The following is a 7,902-nucleotide window of genomic DNA, read 5'->3' on the forward strand; positions in this document are numbered from 1 at the left end:
CAGGGTAAGTTAATGGAAACTCCAATCAAAGGATGTTAGGGGGCTGAGTGGGGATGCAACATTTCCTCAAATTATTTTTGGTGTTTGTTTTATTCATAATAAACCACCTTTATTAACGTTTTATTAAGAACATTATAACATTACTATTCAATTGTTTATATAATGTCTATCGATATCAAACATATGATATTGTTATTTTACATCTCCCTCCTTAACCCGGCAGGTCTGCCCTACTTATTGTCCCCGAAGAGGTGACCTTTTGTCCGCCTTATCCCATGGTAGGGGATTTGTACTAATTTCTTTTTATAAATTGGATTTCATGATGAAAAAAATCTCTACTCTACTATCTTTAAATCTGCAATGCAATTTTTTTATTATTATTTATTTTATGTAATTTAAATTTCCATATATTATCATTACTTTAACATTATTTCATATATTTTTGCTTTCAAATGTAACGTATATGTTAACCTCCAATTCCTCCGTTCTCCTACCCTAGGGGTATTCATGATGTGTTAAATGTTAAATGTTTTACCATGTTAAATGTTATAACTATAAGATTGTGAGCAGCCCTATTTGAAGTCATGTTAAACGTTAAATGCACAAGAGCCCCTAGCGGATTTTCTCAGCAACTTGTATAAGCCTTTATGTTTATAACCTTCCTTCCAGAACCTCATGTTATTGTTTACTTCAGTTTTGATTTAAGTAATTAATTACAACATGCCTAGAGTGAGTGAAAAGTGGAATTTGTGTGAAAGTTTACCTTATGAAATGAAATGAAAAAATAACTTTATTCTGGGACATATGTCCCCTAAGAATAATTACATGGTTCATATAGTGAAATTTTTATCTGGCGAGCGTTTACAAATTTTCAGATATTAGAATGAAATTACATTTTTTTTTTTACTGTTTTTTTTTCCTCAAATGTATCATTAAAATTATCCATTCTGGTTTAATAACAGGGATATGAATACCACAAACACACGAAAGAACTGAGCTGTCACAACAAAAATGGCGGCGAACTCAACTGGTCTATTGTGTGACGTCATTCTCCATTTAACAGACCAAGTGACAGACTTATACCACGGTAAAAGAAGGCCTTTTTTTTTTTTCGATTTAACATGAGTTTTTCCATTTAACACGCTTTAACATGTTAATCTTGTTGATCTTTGGATCATGAATACCCCTCCTGTAGGTACCTGACATCAGCCTTTAGCTTATTATTGTGCTTTACTCTATTCAGAATGTGTTTCCCCTTTTGTCTAGAGCTTTCTTTTATTCTCATTTTCCATGTTGTAATTTATTTTAATATTTATCTTTTATCTACTTTTCCAGTTATAATTTAGGCAACTATAATCGCAGAAACTCATGCCTAACACCAATCAAGGCGTGCTCAATTCAAGGCCAAGACTTAAAACTGAGCCAACACACTCTAAGAATATTCCAAAAAAAATAAACGCACTAACACTGCCTTAGTCGTCAAGAACAAAACTACAGGCCAGTATATTCTAATCGAGACGCTAGAACTTCATATAGGTTTCCATAAAATTGTCTGAATGAACAAACCATTAATTATCTGTTCTTCAAAGCTCTGATTTAAGAAGGAAACGAATTCCTAAAAAATATTTGCTAATCTAATATATAAAAATTAATATTTGCTTGCTCGTACTTAACGCACTGCCATACCACTCATCCGATTGTGACGGGGCTCTAAGCTGAATGTTAAGGATTTTCCCGGAAGAATATAGGCTAATCCGATTTTTTTAAGAAAAAAAAAGTTATTAGAAAAATTAAGCATTTTTGGTGCCTATCTCAAAAAATATACATTTTTTTTATGGTTATTATATGCCAATTGATTTGTCTCTTTCTGAAAAATAAGAAAAAAATGTTGATTCTATTGAATAATATTTTATCTACTAAATATTTAAAAAACATAGTGAGGATATCAGTAAAATAGGCCAACAAATTTTTTTTAGGAAAGAGCAATTCATATTCAATTTTATCGTCGTCTGGAACCCTCAAATACCAATTTTCAAAGAAATTAAAAATTAGAAATTTTTCACCTTGATTCATTTGAAGGATTTTTTTTATTACGGTGACGATTGTTCATATAATCGTTCATAACTTCTGTTCATTAAAATTTAGATTCAATACCCTTATAAGGGCAAATATTAGTATCAATATAATATAAAATTGATATAAATATCAAATAAAGAAATACTTTTCGAACGTTTCATCTTTTATCTCCGGTTCTAATTTGTTTAATTGGAACTGGTATTACCATTTTGAGCAATTTATAGAGCTCCAAACCTCTACCAAGTTTGGTTTAGATTGGTTGAGTATAAGTTAATTCTATTTTTATTTTTGAAAGGAATATGGTCCGGGTGCGGTCAAAAAAACTCAAATAGTAGAAATATACTATTTTAATGAGCCAACGTTTCGCCCCTCATTGCAGGGCTTCTTCAGGGCTATTTTTATTTTTTTCAATAGAAATCAGTGGTACTCAGGCAGAAAAATTTATTTCCTATTTGTTTAGTATTACGTTTTGTTGCCTTTTGGATACTCATCATTTCACTTTCTGTAGCATTTGATCTTGTATAGGCAGTTATCCAACGCCATATGGGTTATTTTTAAATAAGAAAATCGTTTACTAGTTAATCTGATTATAATAATAAGTTTGTTCTGCGCTTTGAATTAATAAGAATAAGAAAAACTTTTTATAATAACATCGTTTAATAGTTTGTTTCTTTTATTTACACCTGTACCTGTCAAATACAAAATTTACAATAAGCTGACCCAATAGAATAAAATGTACCATGAATTTTTTTGATGATGTAATCCACCTTATCTGTGATACTCCTTTAACAAAGCATGAAATTGACCAGACATTTATAATAATAAAATCAGGTAAACCTTCCGGATATGCCAAAAAAACTATCTTACTAAAATTTGAACAGTTTCAATCAAACATTCTATGACTGATCAGTACCACCGCCCTCTACATCAGTAACAAAAACTTACTCCAAGACTGACAGACTCCCTAACTGCAGTCAATCATTAAATGGCTATATAAAGGGTTTAGGACACACAAACCCTTTAATTCAAGAAGTATCAAGATAAAGTTGATATTGACTTTTTTAAGAAAATGTAACCTATTAATTAATTTCTATGAAGTATCATTGGACGACCTTCATGTTACTTGACAGTCTTTCTTTCCTTATAGTTTTTTAATATTATTTTTTTTGTACATCTCATTTGCTGGTTGTAAAAATAATAAAAATACAGTTTTGAGTATAAAAAAAAAATTATTTTTTCTTTGTTGACTTTTAACCACCTAGTTCTTAACATTAATTAATGTACAGTGTATTTAGCGAGTAATTGGTTTAATATTTCATATTGTATATATTCATATATGTACATATTTCACTAAAGTTAGCAACATTATTTTTCAAAAATTCTTCTTCTTCATTATTAAACCAAAAAGGAGATTGTGAAAAACTCTGTTAATGTTTATTTATTTATTTTTTTGAGTAGGATGAGAAAAAAAAATTCAAATAGCTCACTTTCAAAAATTACAAAGAAGTATATATTTAGAAACGTTTACTTGAAATTATTTTTTGCTTTTATAATCTGGAACTGACTTATCTTCATTTTGAACTAGAACATTCCTTTGTGTTATTTCGTTTCATTCTCCAGATGGACAAAAGACCTTGCTACTTTCTCATTGCAGTACAGGTAGTTTTTTCGACCTTTGGCCAAAGTAAGGGATACTTGTACCTGCATGGGATGGGGGACATTGAAGTTGAAGTGTATTTTAACAGTGCTGTTAAAAAAAAAAATATTTTCTCAAGACGAGCGCCTTAGTCATTCGGATGGGTAATAATCATAATAATAATAAATTATTTAAAAAAGGAAACTTGCAAAAAAATTAACATTAACACTGTTTCATAAAACTAAGTATTTGGGAATATGTTAACGATAAGTTCTGTTTGTTTTTAAATTGACGGAAGAAGGATGGAGTTGGATATAAAACCTTTTGTCATGATTTCGAACGCAATTTAAGGCAAGCATAGAAGTTTTATCAAAATTAATGGAATGGTTTAATGATAAAGAATAAAGAATTATTCCATCTCTTCATGACAAACAAAAGGCTTATCTCTGAAAGCTTTTATATCCAACTAGAACCTTCTTCCGTCAATTTAAAAACAAACAAACAGAACTTATCGTTAACAAATTCCCAAATACTTAATTTAATAAAATAGTAGTAACGTTTATTTTTTTTTTCTCTGTTTTATAATGTTTTATATTTTATAAAACATGACATTTGGCAAATATCACGGAAACTTTTACCCCTACGAATATAAAAGTTATTAACTATATTATAGCACAGAGAACTAGCTTTAATTTTAGTGCTAACAGAACGTCTAATGATTCCTGAGACATAGTTATCCCCCAAAAAAATTCACTTGATAATAAATTCTTATATTTAAGCAAATTTATTTTGAATGATGTGGGAAATTGAAAAAAGAAATGGAACTCCGAATAAAATATTATTTTTATTTTTGTTATTATTTTTATTCCTTCTTATTACGGTTGGTAGCTTCATTAGTTTTAACTAGTTACGACATATAATTTTCATTAAAAGTTGGGGCGAAATGGATGTTATTTTAGCAAGTGCTTTTTACTAGCGAACCACTATTCTTATTGTGTTATGTGGTTCCATTATATTTTAGATTTGAATATCTCATCCCGCATGCCTAGTTGAGTAGGATCCTTGCTTCATAAATACCTCAGTAGGTTCTATCAAAACCTACTTTAGATGCGAGGTATTCATGGATTATAAGCTGTCTGGGTAGCTTACAGGATTAACCTGAAATTTTCTGGTAATTAATTATGAAATTTTGATCGTAAGTCAAGATTTGCTTAATTCTATTCTTGTAAGACTATTAATTACCCTTTGTGATAAAAGTAATTAAGAATTTATGATTAAAATTATATAATCGGATTATGGAAACGGTATTATGTTAGGTAAACCTTTAAGTCTTATTTTATAATTACTTTTTCATTTACATCCTCCTGTTGAGTGTTGGTATTTTTGTTTCATATTAATAATACAGTTTAATGAAAATCATAGTTACTTTTATTTAAATGAAAATACATAAATAGAATAAGTATCCTTTTTTTTTTCTTCGACGAAATAAGTTATTGAATACGTACATACACGAAGTAGTTACATGAGTACCTGGTAGTACCCAATAAGTACCTCCCCACCAAAAAAAATGTGGCATTGGTATATTACCTTGCGATTCGAAAAATTTAATTATAAGACATTGATTTATAGTAAAATTATGGTTTATAAAAATGTATGGCCAATATTCACAGGAAGTTTAAATCTTCTTTAATAGGTTACTTTTTCTTAAATAATTTAATATCAACTTTATGTTGATACTTAAAAAATAAAATATAAAAAAAGAAACTATTTGAATATAACATGAAGGTGGTAGTTTTGTTTGTTTATTTACTAGATGCAATAGTAGTTTAAGTAGGATTTCTAACTTTTGTTTTTTTACTTTGATGTGGGAGGTCAAGCTGAGTTTATTTTTTTCAAATTCCAATTCAAGGTATTTTACAGTGTCTGTCCAAGTGCAACTTAGCTCGTTAAGAGAAATAGTTATTTGCACTAATTCTTACTTCTCACCGTTTTCTATTTGATACACCATTTATTCATGGATATGAGCTAGGTGAATTTGCAAGTGTTGGAAGGCTTGTACTGGACCCACTATGGTTGGCTCTATCGTCAACCTCATGGAGAAGAAGCTCCATTGTGGGCAGATGTGAGTTATACAATGTGCACAATAGAGACGCTAGTATAGAGCCCTGCGGAACTCCGACTCCTCCTGTAAAATATGAGGAGAGTGACGAGCTCTGTCGAATTTTGGAAGTATCACTCTCCCAAATAAGATTAAGGTATATTTTCTTATTTAAAAAAAAGACACTATTAATATAATACAGTAATATAAAAAAAAAAATTATAAATTCTCAAGTAGCCAAAACGAAGTAAGAAGGAAGGGTTAGAAAAGTTCTTAAAAAGTGTTAAACGGAATTTTTTGTAGATAAACCTCAAAGCGTGAAAATTAAAATTAGTGTTATTTGATTAAATTTACGATAGTTAAAAGTTCTGTCGAAATGAAATTTAAAGCTCGGAAACGAAAGATACAATTGCACGAAATCTGGTGTCTGGTTATAAGTTACGACAATTCACTGTCAAGGAGTGTGAAATTAGATTTAGTATCATGAAAATGCTAACAGAGTAAAACAAAACAGCCACGACAGCAAATGTGATAGTTTTCACAATGGGAGTGGACTTTACTTCTTCATATGGACAAATTTCTCTGAAGAAGTGGGGGAAGGAATGAGTCTTCCATTATCTTAGGTTTTTCCCCGAAGACGAAGAGTGGGGGGAGAGAACTTTGGAGTTCTTCAGGTACCAAAGCATTGCTCAGTCTTCGCCAGGATGGATCGTGCTTGGAAAAGAAACTTGCGGCGCTCTCCGCCGAACCCACTGGACAGTATTGAGCCTTTGAGGCCCGGGGAGTCCTGTGCCCATCGAGTTTGCAAGCGAAGGAGCCAATACAGCGTCCTCTGCATTAAATGTAGAAAGATGTTCCACCCAGACTGCGTGGGACTGCCCGATGCTCCGTTCCGCACGTTCACGTGCCTGGATTGTTACTTCGGTCCTGATGTATAGGTATGTACAATATTATTTGTTAGATATATTTTTTAGAAATTTTTCTATGTTATATTTTTCCTTCGTATTGGTGGATTTTAAGGTGTAGGTTTCTAATATTTGAAACTAAAAATCTTTCAGTAAGCAGTAGGGATGGACTGTTTCATAATCAGCAGTGATACAAAATGGTTTGTTCATGAGTTTAATGAACCGCCAGATCTTGGCCAATTAATGATTCTACTCATGAGTTCAATAATAGAATAAATAATTTTCTAACACTGAGTTTTTCACCCGGGTTCTTGGAATTGGTAACACAGGACATTCTTTACTGAGCCACCCCACTTCCCAATTTAAATATGTAATTTAACTACGTTAATTCCTAAATTAATTCCTCATAGTAAAATTTATAAATTAACGGAGTGGAAGCCTTCTTGGAATTAACGGTCTGGTGCCTAATGTTGCTCTACATCTCAAGGTGGGTCTGGGCCTCCCGAACAATGTGACCTCACTCTTCTCTCAGCTCAAGCTTTTCTTCTCTAACTATCACGCTAATCTTTCTGAGGTCCTATTGCCAGGTTTTGCTCGGGTGTCCTCTATTTCTTTTTTCAGGTAGTTTCTCTAGTGACCTTTTTTAACAAGCAAGCTAATTATACTTGAGTAGATAGATCGAACAATATTTTCATGTGTATTTTATCTTTTAATTATTTATTATGCGTCATGTGCCTTGTACACAGATAAAACCGAAAATACGTCTCGTTAACTTCCGCTCAGAGTCGCGTAAGCGCCGGAAGGCCTGTATTTCAAGTTAACATAGGGCTTCGAGAACAAATTTTCATATAAAGGCCATAGTGCACTTTATTTACATACCTAATATTAAAATTATATTTAAATAAACTATCTAATATAAGAGTGTGAATTCTTATTTAATATATTTTATTTTTGTAATCTCAATTCTTAAGTACTTTTTGCTATATTTCTTGATTAAACATTTTTATTATATTATGCTTTTTTTTGTAGCCTAAGGATCTAATGGGGGCCAAAAAATGGACAGGAAGAGCGATGCATTTTTTAAGGTATTAGTTTTTTCTATAAATAAGATAATTAAAATGATATTTATTTTTGTTTTTGTTTTTAAAATAAACCTTTTTCTAAACTAGATTTTACTATAATGGTCT

At 31.0% G+C, this 7,902-nt stretch overlaps 1 long non-coding RNA gene across 1 annotated transcript; it reads left to right on the forward strand.

Annotated features, from left to right (window-relative positions):
* The first annotated feature begins 6,515 nt into the window (after positions 1–6,515).
* Positions 6,516–7,902, forward strand: LOC106683450 (uncharacterized). Its single transcript, XR_001343551.3, has 3 exons — positions 6,516–6,748; positions 7,745–7,800; positions 7,885–7,902. It is a non-coding gene; the product is annotated as an uncharacterized lncRNA (long non-coding RNA).

This window comes from Halyomorpha halys, unplaced genomic scaffold (assembly GCF_000696795.3).
Source record: "Halyomorpha halys isolate HHAL.00 unplaced genomic scaffold, Hhal_1.1 Scaffold484.1, whole genome shotgun sequence".
NCBI lineage: Eukaryota > Metazoa > Arthropoda > Insecta > Hemiptera > Pentatomidae > Halyomorpha > Halyomorpha halys.